Source organism: Phyllobates terribilis, unplaced genomic scaffold (assembly GCF_046119375.1).
Source record: "Phyllobates terribilis strain yellow unplaced genomic scaffold, ASM4611937v1 Scaffold_2__4_contigs__length_985480577, whole genome shotgun sequence".
NCBI classification, from domain to species: domain Eukaryota; kingdom Metazoa; phylum Chordata; class Amphibia; order Anura; family Dendrobatidae; genus Phyllobates; species Phyllobates terribilis.
In genome coordinates this window covers 238,521,896-238,545,247 of record NW_027362762.1, presented here as the reverse complement: position 1 = coordinate 238,545,247, position 23,352 = coordinate 238,521,896, and the positions used below count along the sequence as shown (strand labels likewise).

The following is a 23,352-nucleotide window of genomic DNA, read 5'->3' as shown; positions in this document are numbered from 1 at the left end:
ATCTAGACGATCGTCCCTTCCCTTTGATGATATAGGGGCCCTTAAGGACCCTTTGGACAGGAAAGCTGACACCTTTCTCAAAGGAACCTGGGAATCAACTGCTGGGGCTTTAAAGCCGGCGGTTGCCGCAACCTGTATAGCCAGGTCTCTAATGGTATGGCTGGACCAGCTTGAATCCCATCTGAAGAATTACACACCCAGGAAAGAGATATGATCAGATATGTCACTCTTACAGGGGGCAGCAGCTTTCTTGGTGGATGCCTCCGCGGATTCAGTCAATTTGGCAGCATGGTTGGCCGCCATGTCCAACGCAGCCCGTAGAGCCCTGTGGCTTAAATGTTGGCCAGGTGATATTCAGGCAAGAACGAAACTCTATACTATAACATGTGATGGGGAACATCTTTTTGGGCCCGTTCTGGACGAGATTCTGGATAAAGCTAGTGACAAGAAGAAAGGGTTCCCTAGCTTGTCCGTTCCCACTTATAAACGTCCTTTCCATAGAAGAAGATTTCTACGAAAAAGACCGCAGAAGGGTCTGTAAAAGTGGGAAGACCCCAGGCCGAAAGGTAGAGGGCTGTTCTACTCGAGGGCCCTGGAAACCAAGTCAATGACTCATAGCCCAGGTGTGGGGGGGGGGGGGGGGGGGGCTATTGGGCTTCTTACCTGCCTGAACAAAAATTTCTGCCAGTAACTGGATCCTTGATCTGGTAGGTTCGGGTCTGAGGTTTGAGTTCCAGGAGATTCCTCATGGGAGATTCATCTTGACCCCAGTCCGTTCCTCAGTGTTAGAGCAGGTGGCCCTACAAATGGAAGTCCTGGACTTGGTTCGTAAAGCAGTCCTGGTGGAAGTCCCGTCATCGGAAAGGGGGCTAGAATTCTACTCGCCTCTCTTTTTCGTTTCTAAGCCTGACAGTTCATTTAGGTGTACCATTAACTTGAAAGCCCTTAATAAGTTTTTGATAGCCCCCCCCCTTTCAGATGGAGAGTGTAAAATCAACAATAAAGTTGCTTTTTTCAGGCTGTTACATGGTGGTGTTAGATTTAAAAGACTCCTATTACCATGTACCTATACATAAGGATTTCCAGAAATACCTTAGGGTAACTTTGATCATAGATGGAGAGATTAAACATTTCCAGTTTAGGGCCCTGCCATTTGGTCTGGCCATAGCTCCCCGGGTGTTTACTAAGGTTATAGTGGAGGTCATGGCTCATGTTTTTCAGAATTCGGAATGTCATCTCCTTTCCTTAACGGCCCTCCACATCAAAGGAAAAGAAAATAGAAAAGCAGACTACTTAAGCCACTATCCTCTGAGGCAAGAAGAATGGAAACTAAATCAGGACATTTTCTCCCAAATAGTCCGAAGATGGGGGCCTCTGGTGGTAGACCTCTTTGCCACGAAACTAAATCAAAAGACAGAGCTCTTTTTTTTCCCTAAATCCCAGAGAAAATCCCCTGGCAGTGGACGCCTTACAAGTAACTTGGGATTTCAGCCTGGCCTATGCCTTTCCCCCATTGAATCATCTTCCCATGGTCATAAGAAAGATCAGAGAGGACAAGGCGAGGGTTCTTCTGGTCGCACCTTTTTGGCCCAGGAGGCCCTGGTTCTCATGCCTGAGGAAGACGTCGATCTCCGATCCTTGGGTCCTACCCGAAATTCCGGATCTCCTTGTCCAGGGTCCAATAGTCCATCCTCAAGCTCCTGGCCTCCACTTGATGATGTGGAACTTGAGAGGTTGCTGTTAGAACGTAAAGGGTTCTCTCGGGACCTAGTAGCTACACTAATGCGTAGTAGAAAACCTATCACTAATAGAATTTACGGTAGAACTTGGAAGAAATCTTTCTTTTTCCTGTTCTACAGTTGGTGAGGGGGCACCAATTGGTAAAATTTTAGAGTTTTTACAAAAGGACCTTGAGTTGGGGTTGGTGACAAGTACCCTAAAGGTCCAAGTCTCTTCCTTTGGTACCCTATATAACTGTGACTTAGCGGGCAATTACTGGGTTTCTCGCTTTATCAAAGCCGTGTTTAGATCCAGGCCTGTCATCAAAAGCAAATTAGTACCCTGGGATCTAAATTTAGTTCTAAAGGCACCAACCAGCTCGCCTGTTGAACCAATAGATTTAGCGTCCCTTAAGTCCATCTCCCTTAAAACAGCTCTTCTAATAGCTCTAACATCAGCTAGGAGGATCAGTGTTATCCAGGCTCTGTCTTCGGCTTCACCTTTCACTCAGCTCCTGGACGATAGAATAATTCTTAGACCTGACCCAGCTTATCTCGCTAAAGTAGCTTCCCGTTTCCATAGACTCCAAGAAGTAGTCCTACCCTCTTTCTGCCCTAATCCGAGTAACCGAAAAGAGGCAGAATTTCATACATTAGATGTAAGGAGATGTGTGATTAGGTACCTCTCGGTCATTCAGGCTTTCAGGAAAGATAGTTCTTTGTTTATCTCCTACCAAGGGGTTAGAAAGGGGCTTAAGGTTGCTAAGTCCACCATAGCTAGTTGGTTTAGGGAGGCTATTATGCTAACTTATGCTTCCAGCGGTGAGGAAGCGCCACAGGGGTTGAAGGCTCACTCTACCCGGACAGTGGTGACCTCGTGGGCGGAGATGACGGGTGTCTCAATGGAAGACATACAGTGCCTACAAGTAGTATTCAACCCCCTGCAGATTTAGCTGGTTTGATAAGATGCAAATAAGTTAGAGCCTTCAAACTGCAAACGAGAGTAGGTTTTATGAACAGAAGCATAAATCTTACAAACCAAAAAGTTATGTTGCTCAGTTGAATTTTATTAAATTTTAAACATAAAAGTGTGGGTCAATTATTATACAACCCCTATGTTTAATATTTTGTGGAATAACCCTTGTTTGCAATTACAGCTAATAATCGTCTTTTATAAGACCTGATCAGGCCGGCACAGGTCTGTGGAGTTATCTTGGCCCACTCCTCCATGCAGATCTTCTCCAAGTTATCTAGGTTCTTTGGGTGTCTCATGTGGACTTTATTCTTGAGCTCCTTCCACAAGTTTTCAATTGGGTTAAGGTCAGGAGACTGACTAGGCCACTCCAACACCTTGACTTTTTCCCTCTTGAACCAGGCCTTGGTTTTCTTGGCTGTGTGCTTTGGGTCGTTGTCTTGTTGGAAGATGAAATTACGACCCATCTTAAGATCCTTGATGGAGGAGCGGAGGTTCTTGGCCAAAATCTCCAGGTAGGCCGTGCTATCCATCTTCCCATGGATGCGGACCAGATGGCCAGGCCCCTTGGCAGAGAAACAGCCCCACAGCATGATGCTGCCACCACCATGCTTGACTGTAGGGATGGTATTCTTGGGGTCGTATGCAGTGCCATCCAGTCTCCAAACGTCACGTGTGTGGTTGGCACCAAAGATCTCGATCTTGGTCTCATCAGACCATAGAACCTTGAACCAGTCTGTCTCAGAGTCCTCCAAGTGATCATGAGCAAACTGTAGACGAGCCTTGACATGACGCTTTGAAAGTAAAGGTACCATACAGGCTCGTCTGGAACGGAGACCATTGCGGTGGAGTACGTTACTTATGGTATTGACTGAAACCAATGTCCCCACTGCCATGAGATCTTCCCGGAGCTCCTTCCTTGTTGTCCTTGGGTTAGCCTTGACTCTTCGGACAAGCCTGGTCTCGGCACGGGAGGACACTTTCAAAGGCTGTCCAGGCCGTGGAAGGCTAACAGTAGTTCCATAAGCCTTCCACTTACGGATGATGCTCCCAACAGTGGAGACAGGTAGGCCCAACTCCTTGGAAAGGGTTTTGTACCCCTTGCCAGCCTTGTGACCCTCCACGATCTTGTCTCTGATGGCCTTGGAATGCTCCTTTGTCTTTCCCATGTTGACCATGTCTGAGTGCTGTTCACAAGTTTGGGGAGGGTCTTAAATAGTCAGAAAAGGCTGGCAAAAGAGATCTTTAATCCACACATGTGAAGCTCATTATTCTTGGTGCCTGAACTACTTCTTAATACTTTAGGGGGACCAAACAGAATTCTTGTGGTTTGAGGGGTTGAATAATAAATGACACTCTGAATTAACTTTTTACGTTTTAAAAAAAAAAAAAAAAATTTGCTGCAGTGCATTTCCCACTTCCAGGCTGATCTACAGTACAAATGTCACAATGCCAAGTTAATTCCGCATGTGTCAACCAGCTAAATCTGCAGGGGGTTGAATACTACTTGTAGGCACTGTATGTAAGGCTGCTACCTGGTCTTCTCAGTCTACTTTTTATAAGCACTGTAGACTGGATTTGGGTGTTTCATCTGACCTCGCATTTGGGAGAAGGGTGCTCCAGGCTGTGGTCCCTCCCTAGACTTCTTCATCTCTGCTATTCTCTCGTGGTGCTGTCATCGTCGACCGATAAAGTCATAAGTTACTTACTGGTAACGGGATTTTTCGGAGACCATGACAGCACCCTTATATTCTCTCCCTTCACATTGTGGGAGCACCCCTTATTTAATAATTAAAGATTTCATACTTAGTTGGTGTTTTATTAAAATATTGTTTAATGGTTGTTTGCTATGTCTACTAACCTGGTGGTCCTCTCAGTGCTCTATAATCCAAACTGAGGTGAGAGAGAGGGCCGCCCCTTTTAAGCCTGTAGGTTTCCTGTCCTTGGTGGGTGGATCCCCTCTCTCGTGTTGCTGTCATGGTCTCCGAAAAATCCCGTTACCGGTAAGTAGCATGACTCTTTCATCCTCAGCCTCATTGATCTCAATGGGGAAAAAGCTAAAGGAAACACTGAAACAATTGACTTTCTGCAGCTTTCAAAAAAAAAAACAATACTTGTGAAAGACATCTTAGAAATCTTATCTATTTTGCTGCTACTGTAAAATGCTGTGTTTTCACCCTAACAAGCAAATAGGGGGAAAAGGGAAACAAAAACACTGTGCATGAATAGGACCATACACAAATGTGTTTCTCCCTTTTTTGTAACTGATATCTATTTAATCTAAACCTAAAAACACGCTAGAACGGTGCCTACCCTCTACACATACGGGTCCTGTAGCCCTAGCCTTAACAGCAGACGTATTTTATGCTGAATATGGACGTGAGGTGACTCAACACCCCAGCCACCACTAAGGATGGAGCGGGAACTATGAAATAAGATTTCCTAAAGCCCAATCATAAAGCACTGAATTCTGCCAGATTCATTGCAAACCATGGGTGGCTGATTATTTTCATGACTCAAAATTAATAGTGCCCTGTTTGATTCACAAAACGTACCCCTAGTGGTAACCATTGACCCACTGTGCTGCTCGCTAGTTGGGGATTGTTTTGCTGCATTATTAAATGGAGTTTATGGACCGATTGTCCTTCTACAAACGTCTCTGCCTGCATCACTATTAATCGTATCCGGAAGCGTGCCTAAATCGTTTTGTGGCGTAAAGTATTTTTGCTTCAGGATTCTAGGAGGATCACCACGATCTTTACTGCCCTTCTCTGAGTAGGCATGCTGCTCGTGCACGGCACTATTCAATGCTATGGGAGGTCAGTGCACTGCCCGGCACACTTAGCGTCCTTTTAACAGATTTATCATTCCACATATATTTGCTCAAATTTATGCCTATTGGAAAGCCTGGCCCAATTTTTTCACCTCTTCTTAAAAAGACGAAAATGATTGTACCGTTTTTGGTGTGCAGAACCTAAGAAAATAATAAAATGAGCAAATTAGTTAGTCAGTAAATAAATAACAATAGTACATGTAAATAACATAAGGTACTTAGTTAACATTGTTTTGATCAAAGAAACATAAAACAGCCCACCACAACAAGGTGTACCCCAATTGGGACGGTACCTAACTCTTGTAGTTCACCTCACTATGTTGCAGGGAATGTAAAAATAGATAAGGGCAGTGTAGGACTTGGGTCCTCAATGTTCTGACACCTGCCCAGGTGTCTGAACAGTTGGGACCCAAATCCTACTCTATCCTTATATATTTTTTACATCCGCTGAAACATAGTGAGGTGAACTACGAGCTATGTACCGTACTGATTGGGGACACCTTGTCGTGGTGGGATGGCTTTTGTTTCTTTGATCAAAACAATGTTAACTAAGTACCTTATGTTATTTACATAATAATATTACTTATTTACTGACTAAAGGGTATTTGCTCATTTTTTTATCTTATGTTCTGCTTGTTAAATGGCCACAGAGTGAATTCACACCTATACATTGCACTTATACCAACATATGCTTTGGCTCAATTTTTTTTTAGGTTTTAATTTTTGGTGTGTCTTAATTTTCAACTTTTCATCTCCTTGAAACCTGGCTGAAATTACTCTAAAATTCCCCTGTAGTTTTAGCGACGCCAACTTCTGTTTTGCCAATAAGTTCTCGTCATCAGATCCCAGTATAAGAATACTACACATTCATAGATAACCCTCTCCTTCTGAGTCCCGAGACTAGTACATCAAGGAGTACATAACTTGTGTGGAAATGAAGGGCTTTTATGGGACGACTCTTGTGTTTGATTCGCAGCATCATAGACTCACATCATATTTCTTCATTAAAACGTAGTAATGACAAGGCCTAGACAAACAAGTATCTTCTGCTGGTAATTTAAGGCATCGCTCACATTGATCATGTACGACCACAGTATTTTTAGATCATTTTCAACACCAAACCCAGAAAATAAATCTGTTTTCATGGATTGTAACTTTATAGGCTTAAATGTTAATTTGCCCATTGTGAGGAAATTGCCTCTGTAAAATTGTTAATGAGACCAAGATCAAACCGTAAATTCTTGTTGAATGGATTAAATAATTTGCTTAGAATGGAAACTGTAAAATAGCGATAGAATATATAGAAAAATGATTTTCAAATAGTTTAATCTGGTCTTTACACTGGATCAATCTAATTCAATGAGATAGTGGAGAAATCTCCAATATAATTACAAGTGAGACTCTCTATTTTTGTTATATAAATGAGCCTGTGGGTAATTGTATTTCTGCTAATGGAATATTTGAGAATATTGTCTCGGTGTATGGCGCTCTAATTAACATCGGAGGGCTGTGATGATGTCTTTTGTCTTCTCGGGTTGATCTTTTAACTTTATCTGCATACATTTTACTATTAAGCACAGGAACACAGTAATAATGATTGTGACCATATCCGGAAGATATTTTACATTTTCCGGCAGAATAGATAAATTCTAGCTCAACTCCTCAGACAGCGGCCTCATGTTCATAAGCAGATTTGGGATTTGTATAGATCCATCGAAAAAAATCTGCCGCAAGCTGTTATTATATGCTGCACTTCAGTTCTGCCCTCAAAGTAGTGAAATCGGTACTTGTGGAGGGAAACTCAGTGGGCCTCATTTATGAAAAACATCTAAAAGAAAAATGAAAAACCAGATACTTTTGATAAATCTTCCTCATTGTATGAAGCTGAACCTAACACCAAGATGAACACACACAGGTGCATGATGCTTGATGTTGGATACTGTTGACAAAACTCATATGTGGTGAGAAAATGAATTTAAGTTTTGTAACTGCTTTCCGACCACCAATAGACTTTATCGATCGGGTCGCGCTCCATCGGGTCGCGCTCCATCGGGTCGCGCTCCATCGGGTCGCGCTCCATCGGGTCGCGCTCCATCGGGTCGCGCTCCATCGGGTCGCGCTCCATCGGGTCGCGCTCCATCGGGTCGCGCTCCATCGGGTCGCGCTCCATCGGGTCGCGCTCCATCGGGTCGCGCTCCATCTCTGCAATGAGGTTCTAAAACGTCATTGCATAGGAGCGCAGCTACATGCAATTGTGTAGCTGCAGAAACGTGGATCCGGTTGTCAGATAGAGCTAAAATCCCCATGGAGATGGCACAGAGATTTTCTTACTGTCTGTGCCTTCTCTGTATACCCTGATCGCTGGATCATAGGAGACACAGACCGTTCTGCTGTGCAGCCTGGAGGCTCCTTTTCCCCTGTAACTGCTGCTAATATACCAGATCCAAGTACAAGGGAAGGAAGATGAAAATAAAAGTATTTCAAAATGTAAATGCCCCTACCCCCCCCTCCAAAAAAAAAAAAAGATCTTTTATTGCATTATAGGGAATGCAATGTGTAAAATAAAAAATCAACAGGTAATAAAATAAAATGCCTCTGTCAATCCGAGTCGCTGTTACTGTCTCCACCCCCATATAAAGTGTACAATATATAAAAACATTTGTTACAGAATGGGAAACAAGTTTTTATACTTTAATTTTAGTGGTCCTGTGTGGGCATAAAAAAAATAAGAATATGGGAAAAAAAGTGACTTATTTCACCTATATTTCCACTGCTATTGCCCAATATCAGTAAAAAAAAAAAAGGTGCCATAAAAATTAAGTTTCTTGTATCATGAAAAAAATTGATCCAAAAATGACTTCAATATTCAAACGAGAATTTTTTTTTACAGCTCTTTAAACCGTATGAATGAAGAAATCAAATGTGCCTGGTCAGCAGCGGGGGTAAATGATCCAGTCTTAAACTGGTTAAACAAATGAGTTATTTTATGAATATAGTTGAAATCAAAATTATTCATCCCAAATTGAAAAATGATTATTGATAGCGTTTTTGGGGTAGATACGATGTTTTTATCTCTTTTTCTTGCAATTTTGCGGCTGCCAAAAAAATGTACGGTAATTCAATCTCTCTTCTCATTCTGCTGTTTACCAATCGGATTATTTAATTTTATATTTTGCGAATGCAGCGATACCAAATGTATGTATTTTTAATTTTTTTAAATTTTTATTTTTAATGAGTCAAAATGGGAATGATTTTTAACTTTTGTATTTTTATTTTCACTTTTAACTGTATTTGTTAGTCCCCTTAGGGACTAACACTGTTAGTGATTCTCACTGTGTATAGGGAGAATCACAATCTCCAATGAACACCAGCTAAAGGCAGGTTTTTACATTAAAATCATCATGACAAGCACAGAGGTCTTTAACAGACCCTCGGCTGTCGTGCAACCTATCGTCGCCCCCCTATCATGTCATGGTCGCGCCGATAATCTGCTGTAAGTAAATAGTAATAGTACATGTAAATAACATGGAGTACTTAGTTGGTACTATTTTGATTAAAAATGCGTGAAAGCCATCCCACTGCAACAAGGTGTACCCAATCACACACAGTCTGTTAAATGGCTATAGTGTGAATGTGCACCGACACATGACACTTGTACCAACATGCGTTCCAGCACATTTCTTTGGTTTTGCTTTCATTTTTTGCACGTTGTACATACAGGGGCGTGGCTTCCCCTTTTTGGGCTGTACATCGAGTCTATATAGCTTTCCACAAATAGGTGCAAAACAGTGAGGCCTGGGTCTTGCTCTGCCCTCTTCTATTTTGAGGTCGGCTGACACAGAGAGAGGTGAACTACAAGAGCTAGGACCATCCTGATTGGGTACACCTTGTTGGGGTGGAGGACTTTTACGTTTTTTTGTTAAATATGTAGTGCAGGCTAATGACACTGCCTCAGAATTCAGTAAACTATTCCCCATTGGATAGACCATAAAAATTAGTGCTCAATAAAAAGGCCTATACATCTCTGGAACAGTATAACAGATATAAAATATAAAAATAAAAGCAGAATTCTTAGGGGAGCAGTGGAAATGAAAGAGCAAGCAAAAACTTGTCACTTTGAACCTGGGGACAGGTCCTCTTTATTCTAGAAAGGAGTTGTCGTAAATCGGCTTTTTTATTTTCAAATTGCCTAACTCAAAACAGTAGAAGTATAATTTGCAATTAGACGAAGAGTACTGAGTTTGTCTTACTATGGAGTAACGGGTAGGACCCCTTAGGCCACGTTCATACATAGTAACATAGATTAAATAAAGACCTAGGTCCATCCAGTTCAACCTTTCTCCCCAAATTGTACTCCCTACACTGACTTACTGGGACTTGGCCTCACAAATGTATTATTACCATTTTTATTATTGCTGCACTGTTACAATTAAAAATGAACCCGTTTATAATTTTTTTGATTAGTTTTATATCTTGTATTACTCTTATGATTCTAATAATGGTATTACTAAAATCCCTATGCCTAAATCTGTTGATCCAGAAGAAGGCAAAAGCCCCAGGACACATTCAGTATTTTACCTTAGTATTTGTAAGTCAAAACCAGAAGTGGTGACGTTTCTATTATACTTTTCCTCTGACTGTTCCTCTCCTGGTGTTGGCGTACAAATACTGAGGTAGAATACTGAAGGTGTGAATGTGTCCTTACATTGGGAAGTGAGTGCCGCATTCCCTTTTCTGCCTCCTGATGGGCACTAAAGTGGGCAGCAGTAAATGACTGATGTCTTGGGATGCGGTGATGAAACCTTTCTCGTCATTGTATATTAATGGATGCATGAAGCTGTGGCTGCAGTCATTTTCTAGTTTGATCCTTAATAGACTGTGAGGTTTTCTTTGGGGTACACTGCCCCTTTTCTTCTGAACGCTATTTTGTCAAGCCTTTTGCCTGCTCGCTATTATGGTCTGTATCTTCACATGTGACATTAATCTCTTCCATTTTCCCTTGTCTCCCCATTACCCTCTGTTGTATTAGGATGCTCAACTACTTCTGAATGATTCAGTAAATTGTCCAGTATGTACATACCTATTATGTCTACGCCGAACATTACTCGGGGTCTAGTCCATGGTGCTAAACGCTTACTGCTCTGCCACGTGCAGCGTTATGTACTTTTCTGTTACTGTGACTATTTTTCTAGCTTTAATTGACACGCTGACATTGTAGGAATGCTGGGCATGCTTCTGTTCTGCCGGGTGACTAACTTTCTTTTTTATTGTTTATTTGCTGCACTTGGCTGCTTGCTTCTGTTTGCCTCCATCACAGCTATAGAAGGTTAGTGCACTTTTCAACCTTTGTGAGCTTAATATTTCATGCTGTATATTGCTTTTTTCGTTTGTACTACTAATATTTTTTCGTGTTTTATGTTGCCATTGGGACTGAATTTCACTCCTTTATTGGAATATAGACACTCAGTGTAGTATGATTGTTTAATTTTATTAAATAGCTTTTTCTCTCCTAATCCTTGCTTTTCTTTACAGATTCAGTGAGTTTATTTTGAAATGAGCCATTTTTTATGTTTGTATGAACATAACTAAATGTATGAAAATGCTTTAGCGAACCTTGTCCAATTACACAATTGCTTCAATCTAAGTGGAAATTCTTGAGTTTAGTCAATTCTCCTTGTAATATTTTAGGATGGTGTACCAGTACTGTACAACTAATGAGGTAAATAAGAAGTAAGGGGACAAAATGTCGTTATGAAAGGAGCATTAATATTGGCGAAATTAAAGCGGAATTCTTAAATTTAAAAGTTATCCCCTATCCATCGGCGGGGGGATAACCATATGATTGCTTGAGGTCCGACTGCTGTGATCCCAAGAACTGGGGCTCTGAAGAACCTCAGCTGAAGAGAGCAGAAGTCAATCATGTGCTCCCATTAGGAGTGAATGGAGCGGTTGTGTGTGATCGACCACTGCTCCATTCAGCCAAGAAGAGACCCGGTTCTCAGGATTGCTTGGTCGGATCTCCAACGATTACAAAGTTTTCATTTAATGTATAGTATCAAGGCCTCCATGCACATTAGGCTATCATTCGACGAACACACAGATATCAGCGAGCTTGGCCGATGATGTAATGTGTATGGCGGCCTGCCAACTCTCACATGACAGATGATGTCGGGGAGATAATGATCTGGCATGTCTGATATTAGATTGGCAATTGAGTAGAGAGATGATTGTGTGGCTTCCAATATTACATTGCTGTAACAGCCCTTGCAGGAAAGTTGCTGGTCACTCTGCAGCCTGAGCTTCTGGATCCCTTCCATTAGCTTTCTTGGCTCTCCAGATCAACGTTAACCTGTAAGTATACTGTATTGGTGAGACAAGACCTTTAACATGAACGTGGCGGTCCACCGGTCAACAAGAGTTTCCTACACTGACTTGATCTAGATGGAAAACGTCATCAGATGGTATCCGGCTCTGCCCAAACTAATGCAGGAGGCTCCCATTTGGAGCCTTTGTCAACAGACACGATGGAAAGATTACAGCTGCGCCTGGCACTAAACTTCCCATAAAAAGGCTGAAACCACAGGGATCACACTGTAAGACAATAGGGTTTGAAGGACAGCAGTGATCTCTTGTATGAAGTACCTGGCAGAGCATTGTTACTTCTGTTATATACAAAAGCTGCAACAATGATGAACTTGGCCTTAACCCGACACATGTGGCACAATTTATTGTAGAAAACTTTGGCATAAAAAAAAATCAATATAAATATTTCCGAATTACTAAATTATTATGTGTGTGTGTTTTCTAGTAACCTAGAGATTGAAATTCTACAGACGACAAGCATTCACACCTTGAGTGTTGTTTTTCTCACATTCTATTATACTGGACTTCTCCAACTGCATAGTAGACATCGTAATGCTTTTCGTAAGAGGAAAACTTCTATATACGTACCTCTTCATATATGAGTGTTTTTCAATAAGAAGTAAACATGTCATTTCAAATAAATGATTGTTTATGGAGTTTCTTTGTTTTCTGCTTTTATTCCAGTTCAATTTTTAATTTAAAGGGAACCTGTCATAAATAATAGAGTTTACGTGTAGCCACACTATGGTGCAGGATGTCCCTCGAGGATCCGGGGATGAGTGTATTGAGCCAACGGCTCGCTGCCTTGGCACCGCCCAATTGAATGCAAGGGAATTGGGTGTAGGGAGAATATAAGTGTGTTTTCTCCCAGCAGCCGAACATTCAGTTAGATAGCCGCATAGGTTAGAACAGTATTTTCCTGTAGTTTAACACTATGGCTGCAGGTAAATACATTATTTTAATCAAGAATAGCTGGGTCAGCACAACCACACGACTGCTGTGGTTGCATTGCATAGGTAGAAATTCTCGGTGAAGATCTGCAGAGTGAATTGACCTGCCGACACCTCTTGTCAGCAAAAATAATCCTTTGGAATAATCACTGACAGTTTATTATGCCAAGGCTTTGGGGTGCTGATTGGCTGACAGAGTGTGCCCTCTCCCTCTGTCACATTAAATTGTGTAGTTGTCATTGTTAGGGCTTAAACAGCAGGATTTGGAGATTTTTCCAATCCTTACAGTTGCAGTACAATGACAGCTGTGTATTACAGCCATGCTTCTGCCACGGCTGTATGGTTTGCTGTGCAGTATCGACTTGATGACTTTGATTGGCATGTCCTTTTTTTGAGCAGAATTGGAATGGTTGTGCAGCTCCTCTAATCTCTGGATTGATAGATATTCTAGTTAATAGGACATGTGCACTACAATTGCCTCGGCAAAGGTCCTGCCCATCAGTGGCGTAACATGAAGCTCGCGGGCGTCAACGCAAAATCTCCAACTATCACAGAGTTTTAATAGAATTTGTCTTCATATGGGCCAGTCTCCAAGGGTTGTATGTGACCGCAACCCCTGCACCCATTCTAGTCATACCCTTGCACTCATTCTAGTTATACCCCTGCACTCATTCTAGTTATACCCCTGCACTCATTATGGTTATACCCCTTCCCCCCCATTATAGTTATACCCCTGCCCCTCATTATAGTTATACCCCTGAGCCCCATTATGGTTATACCCCTGCCCCCATTCTAGTTATGCCCCTGCCATCCGTTGCTAGATGTTGGCTGCAGAATGAGATTAACAAGGAATTGGTCAGTAAGGTGGTTCAGAGGGGAGTTTGTAACTCCTATCTTTCCTTTCAGCAGATTTATGACCACAAAATACAACAGAGAAACTTTAATGTGATCAAAAATCAGCTGAGAGGAGCCCAGTAAAAGACAACAGTTACACTGACAGATGAGCGGAGTGATGGGGGAAAAAAAATCCAAGTGCAGTGAAATTGCCAAAATAAGTGTAATTCCGCAATTTTTTTTCTACCATGTTCACTAAATGCTACAACTGACCTGCCATTATGATTCTCCAGGTCCTTATGAGTCCGTAGATACCAAACATGAGGGAGGCAACACATGACGTATATAGACATTCTATGTTGTGAAAGGGTTAAGCGTTTTTGACGAGGATTTAGAAATAGATACTTCCCCTAAATCCACATCAAAAACTGAATCAAATACTCTTTTAGAGCTTCCAACTGATTATAATGGCAAAAAGCAACTAAAGTGTGCACACAGGACTGTTTTCTTTATGTAATTTTGATCATTTTCCCAGTAAAACCAATAGGCAGCTCATTCTGAGTATTTGAAGCAATTTTTTAATGTGGATTTTGCAGTAAAATCTGCTTGTAAATCCTCGTTAAAAACTGTCTGATTTTACCCTAAAAAGGAAGGGAGAGATCATCATGCGTGCACATAGCTCTCTATAATGGGTTATGGGTTTTGTGCTTTAGCCTAATGTTTCACAATAAATGTCCACGAGCTGCAGACACTTAAAGGCCGCCTGTCTCATTGACATACTCTTTTCTGAAGTGCAGAACTGGTCTAGAGACCCTATCTCCTGATGTAGCAGGCATCCAGAGATGTCTACACAGTGCTCCATTAGTACTTGCCAGTCCCTGCTCTTCAGCTGCTGCCACTTCTCTTCTGTGTGTGGCTGCTCACATATAGTTAATCTGTCAGACAAGCACTTTTCTGTCTATCTGGTTTGGGGTCCGCACAGAATGGCATTGCAGACCACATGTGGCCCCAAGTCTGCAAGTTGTCCACCCCTACTTTAAAGTATATCTATCACCAGATTTTACAATGTAAGTTGCATACATTATTAAATAGATTATTTAGACCTGATAAGAGTGAATTCTTACTATGAAAATCTATGTATGCAAGAGCATGACAGAATCAGGGCTTACCACACTGACTAATGACATCTACACAAGTGGTCAAAATTGTTGATGCCCCTCGTTTAATGAAAGAAAAACCCACAATGGTCACAGAAATAACTTGAATCTGACAAAAGTAATAATAAATTGAAAATCTATGAAAATGAACAAATGAAAGTCAGACATTGCTTTTCAGCCCTGCTTCCGCAGAATTTAAAAAAAAATTATACTCATGAAACAGGCCTGGACAGAAATGATGGTACCCCTGAAAATAATGTGACAAAAGGGACATGTTAAATCAAGTTGTGTCCACTAATTAGCATCACAGGTGTCTACAAACTTGTAATCAGTCAGTTGGCCTGTATATAGGGTTACAGATACTCACTGTGATGTTTGGTGACATGGTGCGTACCACACTCAACATGGACCAGAGAAAGCAAAGGAAAGAGTTGTCTCAGGAGATTAGAAAGTAAATTATAGACAAGCATGTTAAAGGTAAAGGTTATAAGACCATCTCCAAGCAGCTTGATGTTCCTGTGACTACAGTTGCACATATTATTCAGAAATTTAAAATCCATGGGACTGTAGCCAACCTCCCTGGATGTGGCCGCAGGAGGAAAATTGATGAAAAATCAAAGAGACTGATAATACGAATGGTAACAGAAGAGCCCAGGATAACACCATCCGTCGTTGTTTGATCCAAAGTGGACTTCACGGGAGACGACCAAGGAGAACACCTTTGTTGAAAAAAAATCATTAAAAAGCCAGACTGGAATTTGCCAAACTAGCATGTTGACAAGACACACAACTTCTGGGAAAATGTCCTATGGACAGATGAGACAAAAATGGAAGTTTTTGGCAAGGCACATCAACTCTATGTTCACAGATGGAAAAATGAAGCATATGAAGAAAAGAACACTGTCCCTACTGTGAAACATGGAGGAGGCTCTATTATTTTCTGGGGCTGCTTTTCTGCATCTGTCACAGGGTGTCTTGAATCTGTGCAGGGTACAATGAAATCTCAAGACTATCAAGGGATTCTAGAGAGAAATGTGCTGTCCAGTGTCAGAAAGCTTGGTCTCAGTCGCAGGTCATGGGTCTTACAACAGGATAATGACCCAAAACACACAGCTAAAAACACCCAATAATGGCTAAGAGGAAAACATTGGACTATTCTGAAGTGGCTTCTATGCGCCCTGACCTAAATCCTATTGAGCATCTTTGGAAAGAGCTGAAACATGCCGTCTGGAAAAGGCAACCTTCAAACACGAGACAACTGGAGCAGTTTGCTCATGAGGAGTGGGCCAAAATACCTGTCGAGAGGTACAGAAGTCTCATTGACACTTACAGGAATCGTTTGATTGCAGTGATTGCCTCAAAAGGTTGTTCAACAAAATATTAAGTTAAGAGTACCACCATTTCTGTCCAGGCCTATTTCATGAGTTTAATTCTTTAAAAATTCTGTGGAAGTAGGGTTGAAAAGCAATGACTGACTTTCATTTGTTCATTTTCATAGATTTTTAATTTATTATTACTTTTGTCAGATTCAAGTTATTTCTGTGACCATTGTGGGTTTACCAACAATTTTGACCACGTGTGTATATGTCAAAAACAAATCAGATGTGACCTATGGAGTATATTCAATACCACAATATGCTGTTCTTTTAATCAAGATGGAATACAATTTGGATGTTTTTATACAAGGAATCGGGATGTTCAGTTTTCTCAAATTTCTTTGAAAATGTATGTCAGAATGACTGTGTAATCCTAAAATCAATATGTGCATTTTAAGTCCATCTGGAGCTGGATTTATAAAATGCTTATTTTAATATCAGCTAAGGAAACTTTCACAGCTGCTCTTGGATAGATTTTAAAAGTAAGTACACCAGCCCCATTAGGTTTAAGATAGATTAATATTGTAGGCAGTTTGTGCAGTAAAATCCGGTTACAAATCCGTAACAAGAATTTTCCAAATGTGAAAATAGTTGGGTTAGGGGAGGGCAGAGATCAGAAGGCATGTCAGAAAATAATATTTTGCTCAAAGGTTAGTAGATGCTTAGAAGACATTTATAGCAGAGGAGGTTAGAAAATCCACATTAAGTAAATGCTGACATGCATGGGGTGAATATATCTACCCTAAAATTAAAAAAAGGCTATATTGTACTATAAGGGCAGACTTGATGGACCATGTGTCTTTTTCTGCTGCCAATCTTCTATGTTTATAACCCATGCAAAAGGTAGGAAAGCTGGTTATAAATTTAGAACGTTTATAGATCTTCGATCTCCTTATGAAGAAACCAAAGCTTAAGATTGAAAGTGTTTTTTTTTCTTCTATAGAGTTTGGCTTATAAAATGATGAGTATCTTGCATTTATTTTGCATCTAAGGCCCCGGCCCCACTATCAGTATTTGGTCAGTATTCGGTCAGTATTTTTCTCAGGAGTGGGAGCCACAACCAGGTGAGGAACAATCAGAGAAAAGGTCTAATAGAAACAAGTCACCAATTCTGCATTTAAGCAGGCCTACTTCACAACCCTCATATCCTCCCTATCCTACAACCCCAAACTGCTATTCAACACTTTTAACTCTCTCCTCCGCCCTCCACTGCCCCCTCCGACCTCCCTCATCTCTGCTGAGGAGTTTGCCACACACTTCAAAAACAAGATTGACCAAACACGGCAAGTGTTTTCTGTCCGACCACCACAACCCCTTTGTTTTCCACACCATTTCCCTACCCCTATAACCTCCCTTCCCAACATCACGGAAAGAGACCTTACTCATCTCCTCTCCAAATCACACCTCACCACATGTGCACTCGACCCCACCCCACCCCATCCCATCCCACCTCCTCCCCAACCTCACCCCCACACTCATCCCATCCCTAACCCATCTCTTCAACCTATCACTATCCTCTGGTACTTTCCCTGCTGCCTTCAAACATGCCACAATCACGCCCATCCTCAAAAAGCCATCCCTTGACCCATCCGCCCTGTCCAGCTATCGCCCCATATCGCTGCTCCCATTTGCCTCCAAACTCCTTGAGCAACACGTTCACGCTGAACTTTCCTCCCACATTTCATCTAACTCTCTCTTCGACAACCGACAATCCGGCTTCCGCCCCCACCATTCCACCGAAACTGCCCTTACCAAAATCACCAATGACCTACTTACAGCCAAAGCTAACAGACAGTTCTCTGTACTCCTTCTTCTTGACCTGTCCTCTGCTTTCGATACAGTCGACCACTGCCTCCTACTACAGATCCTCTCTTCCTTTGGCGTCAAAGACCTTGCCCTATCCTGGATCTCCTCATACCTTTCTAACCTCACATTTAGCGTCTCCCACTCCCACACTACCTCCTCATCCCGCCTCCTCACTGTTGGAGTCCCTCAAGGCTCTGTGCTAGGACCCCCACTCTTCTCAATCTATACCCTCGGCCTGGGACAGCTCATAAAATCCCATGGCTTCCAGTACCATCTGTACGCTGATGACACCCAGATCTACCTCTCTGGCCCAGACGTCACCTCTCTGCTGTCCAGAATCCCAGCATGTCTAGCAGCCCTATCCTCCTCCTTCTCCTCCCGCTACCTCAAGCTCAATGTGGACAAAACTGAAATCATTATCTTTCCCCCATCTCGCATATCTTTCCCACCTGATCATTCTATCACAATAAATGACATCACTCTTTCCGCTGTACCGACAATCCGCTGCCTCGGAGTAACCCTCGACTCTGCCCTGTCCTTCAAACCCCACATCCAAGCTCTCGCCACCTCCTGTCGCCTCCAGCTCAAAAATAAATTCCAGAATCCGTCCTTTCCTCAACCCTCAATCTACTAAACTGCTTGTGCATGCCCTCATCATCTCCCGCCTCGACTACTGCAACATCCTCCTCTGTGGCCTACCTGCTAACACTCTCGCACCCCTCCAGTCCATCCTCAACTCTGCTGCACGACTTGTTCATCTCTCGCCTCGCTACTCCTCTGCTACCCCCCTTTTCAAATCCCTTCACTGGCTCCCATTCCCCCAGCGTATCCAGTTCAAACTACTAACACTGACCTACAAAGCCATCCATAACCTCTCTCCTCCGTACATCTCTGAACTAATCTCCCGATATATTCCCTCACGTAACCTCCGGTCCTCCCAAGACCTCCTTCTCTCCTCCACATTTATTCGTTCCTCACGCAATCGCCTCCAAGATTTCTCCCGAATATCCCCCGTCCTATGTAATTCTGTGCCTCAACACGTCCGATTATCCACCACATCTGGATCCTTCAGACTGAACCTGAAAACCCATCTCTTCAAGAAAGCTTACAGCCTGCCATGACCCCGCTGCCTCCTCAACACCGGAGCTACTGCAACCCCCCCAACGTACAGTCTCCTCCCCATTCCTGTAGAATGTAAGCCCGCAAGGGCAGGGTCCTCTTCCCTCTGTACCAGTCTATCATTGTTAGTTTGTTTACTGTAAGTGATATTTTTATTTGGTATGTAACCCCTTCTTATGTACAGCACCATGGAATCAATGGCGCTATATAAATTAAATTATTATTATTATTATTATTATCACCCACTCCTGGTTTTGGCTCCCACACCTGAGAAAAAATGCTGACCATACTGGTAGTGGGGCCGTGGCCTTATATGCAGTCCCAACACCAAATAGATCAGTAAATCCCCGGCAGCAGGTAGTGTATGTACGTAAGCAGCTGATAATTGCTAATGCATTTCCTTATTGTTAGCTGATAATATTGGTAATTGTGTGCTGTTTAGCCAGAAGGCTATGCAGAAGAAGTTAATACCTGTAAAATAAAGGTTTTGAAAAGGCAATTTCAAACTCGCCATTAATTTTCCATCATAGCGTAACATGAAAGCGTTTTATGCAAAGTGGACATCATCTGTGTGAAACCTTTGGCGTCCACATCATAAAAAGCTGTTTAAGCTTATTTTGTTTTCTCAGCATACTGTGCATAATGTGTATTTATTCACCTTTGAAATATGCTGGAGTATTCAGACTGACATTTAGTATTCACATATTGGTGTCCCATTTAACCATGACATTTAATTTCTTTGAAGGAAGCGCAGTAATGTAACAGCTGATAGGCAGCCTTACCAAGATGGATTGCAGCTCGCAGTCTGCGTCCATGTCTGAATCTCTAGGTAGCTTCTGAATTGGATGATATTGAATAGCAAAACTCTGCTTTCCGGCAGTTTATTTAATGTGACAGAAGCTCACGTATATTACATTTAAAGCGAGATGAAGCCTGATTGTTTCACATCTGCTCTTTATAAATTCTAAACATTTCCAGATGAACACTGCATAATGCAGGAGTTTACTGCTAGAGTAAAAGCTTTCACCATACTAATCTATTTTAGAAGGTGTTGCTGTGTTGATCAGGAGTCAGATTACCATTTGACATGGCCTCCGATCTCGGCGTTAGCGCATAACAACATAATGTGCCTCCTAGTTGTTGTCTAAACCAATTATCAATGTGCCTGTCAGACTTTAAAGTGAAATGACAGGGAAGTGTGTCTTGTGTGGTTTTTTTATAGTATGAAGGTTAAATTCGTGCCAGGTATGCTTCGCTCACATTTCATTTCATGAACACTTTCCTGTTTGAAATGAGAACATTAAGTTATAGAGATTGATTTAACGCTATTAGATTATACTCTGATTAAAATCTGAAAATTGTACTTGTGTTAATTACTTTTCATTGGAAAAGTACCACTGATTTGCAGTGCAGTATTCTGCTCACATCCCTCCTTGCCAGTAGCCACCGGACACCATGTCTGCCTGTTGATGGACACCATCCAATAATCAGCCTTTAATAACTGCCTGTAGCCAGTCCATTTTAAGTTTCTGCTTCTTTAGGTGTATTTTTCCTTTTATGCAAAATATTGCCTTATCCTTTGATTTAATGGGACCCTGCAACATGATTCCAGCTGACATAATCATAGACAGCATGAATCTGATAATGTCTCCATCGTTAAGGGAACCTGTCATGCGATTCATGCCTCCCACACCATGGGCAGCAAGAATCAGACCCTGTTTGCACTATTGAAGCTTGCAAAATTTTTCAACCCCCCTCCCCCTGGCATTTTTCGTGCTTGGCTACCTCACAACCTGGAATTTCACTGGTTTTATTGAGGGTTTGCATCAGTTTATATAAAGAATATGCCAACAACTGTGGACATTTAGTTTCCTTTTTATTGTGAAACAAACGACAAAATAACTGAAAACTTCAGTGTGCCTAACTAATCACACCCTAATGTCAGTGCTTTGCAGAGCCTCCTTTTGCGGCAATTACAGTTGTAAGTCACTTTGGAAAAGACTCTGAGCTTTCCACATCCGGCCACTGGGATTTTTGCCCATTCCTCAATGCAAAACTGCTCCAGCTCCTTCAAGTTAGATGGTTTCCTCTGGTGAACAGCAATCAAGTCTGATGACAGATTCCCCATTGGATTAAAGTCTGGGCTTTGACTAGGCCACTCCAAAACATTTACACATTTTCCCTTAAACCACTCAAGTGTTGCTTTAGTAGTATGCTTTGGTTCATTGTCTTGTTGGAATGTGAACCCCCGTCCCAGTCTCAAATCACTGACAGACATGTTTTGCTCAAGAATATTTCTGTATTTTGCACCATTTATCTTCTCTCAACTCAAACCATTTCCCTGTTCCTGCTGCTAAAAAACATCCCCACAGCATGATGCTGCCACCACCATGTTTCACTGTGGGGATGGTGTTCTTGGGGTGATGAGCTGTGTTTGTTTGGCACCAGACATAGCGTTTACCTATTCAATTTTGGTCTCATGTGACCACAGCACATTCCTCCATACATTTGGGGAGTCTTTTGGCAAACTCAAAAGGAGCCACACAATTATTGTGTGTAAGTAAAGGCTTTTTTTCTGGCCACTCTTTTGTAAAGGCCACCTCTATGGAGTGTATGACTTACTGTGGTTGTTTGGACAGGTACTCCAGTGTCTGCATGGGAATTCTGCAGCTCCTTCAGGGCTACTTTTGGTGTCAGTGCTGCCTCTCTGATTAATGTCCTCTTTACCCGGGCTTAAAGTTTTGGTGGACGGCCCTCTCTTGACAGGTTTGTTGTGGTACCATGTTCTTTCCATTTGATGATAATGGATGATGGATAATGGTGCTCCCGGAGAACATCGGAGATTGGGATATTTTTTTATAACCCAACCCCAACTTGTACTTCTCAACAACTTTGTCCCTGACTTGTTTGGAGATCTCCTTGGTCTTCATGGTGGTGTTTGGTTAGTGTTGCCTCTTGCTTAATGGTGTTGCAGCCTCTCTGGCCTTTCAGAAAAGGTGTGTATATACTGACAAACCATATAACACTTAGATTGCACACAAGTGGGCTTCCTTTCACTAAGCATGTGACTTATGAAGGTACCGGTAATTGCTTACAACAGAAATTTTTAGGAGCTTCATCGTAAAAGGGCTGAATACATATGCACATGCCAATTTTTAGTTATTTGATCCCATAAATTTAATTTATGCCTATATTTTTCTCACTTCACTTCACCAACTTAGACCATTTAGTGCTGATGCATCTCTCACAAATCGGATTCCAAAAATATTTAAACACGGGTTGTAATGTAACAAAATAGGTTTAAAACCAAGGGAGTGAGTACTTTCGCAAGCCACTGTAGTTAGAAATCTAGTCAGGGACCATAGAGACCAGATTAGTCTGGCGCTGCTCCCAGCTGGCTTCTCCCAGCGCCTTTTCAGGTGATTGAGAGATCTATCACCGGATCTTCTAACTACAGTATTTGTTGGGTTATAAGACTCCTTTTTTCCCCCCCAAGTTTGGGAGGAAATGGGTGTGTATCTTATAATCCGCGTGTAGCTTACCGGAGAGGTGGAGGGGGTCACAGGAGGCAGGGTCGCTACTGCAGGAGTCCGTTAGCGGCAGCGGCAGGTGTGGAGTGATGCTGCGGGCCCTGGGCTGGGAGAAGGGGGTGTCCAGGCAGTGCAAGGCTGTGAGTCCAGGGATCTCAGTCTGTCCATATGCCACCAGAGGCGGACATTTTCCTGATGCCTACTTAAGAGAAATCAATGGGACAGGGAATCCGCTCACCGCCGACATTTAATGAACGCCCAGGGCCATTAGCCTCGCACTGCTGGGGCACCCCCTCCTCCAAGCATGCGGCCCACAACATCGCCCCTCTCCTGCCTCCTCCGGCCTCCTGCAGCAGCGACCCTGCCTCCTTTGACCCTGCGACCACCCCCCCAGTAAACTACCGTAAAATCGGATTATAAGACGCACCACCATTTTATTTAAACAAATTTGTTTCCTGATTTCCTCCCCAAAATTTGGGGTGCATCTTATAGTCCACAAAATACGCTATATTTTTTCTGAAACTTTCCAGTGAAAAATATTCCTTGCTGCAATCTGATTCTTGCTGGTTTGGGTAGCATGACTCTTGTGGCAGTTTCCCTTTAAAAATGTGTGTTTTTTTTATCACTGTGCTGAATAGTTTCAGAGAAAAACATTGTAAACAGTGCAATGGACAAGGTGACTTATCCTAGAGG

General features: G+C 42.2%; 1 protein-coding gene across 4 annotated transcripts in view; it reads left to right on the top strand.

Moving 5' to 3' along the window:
• Positions 1–23,352, top strand: part of DIAPH3 (diaphanous related formin 3) — an 801,864-nt gene that overhangs the window by 405,557 nt on the left and 372,955 nt on the right. The window lies entirely within an intron of this gene.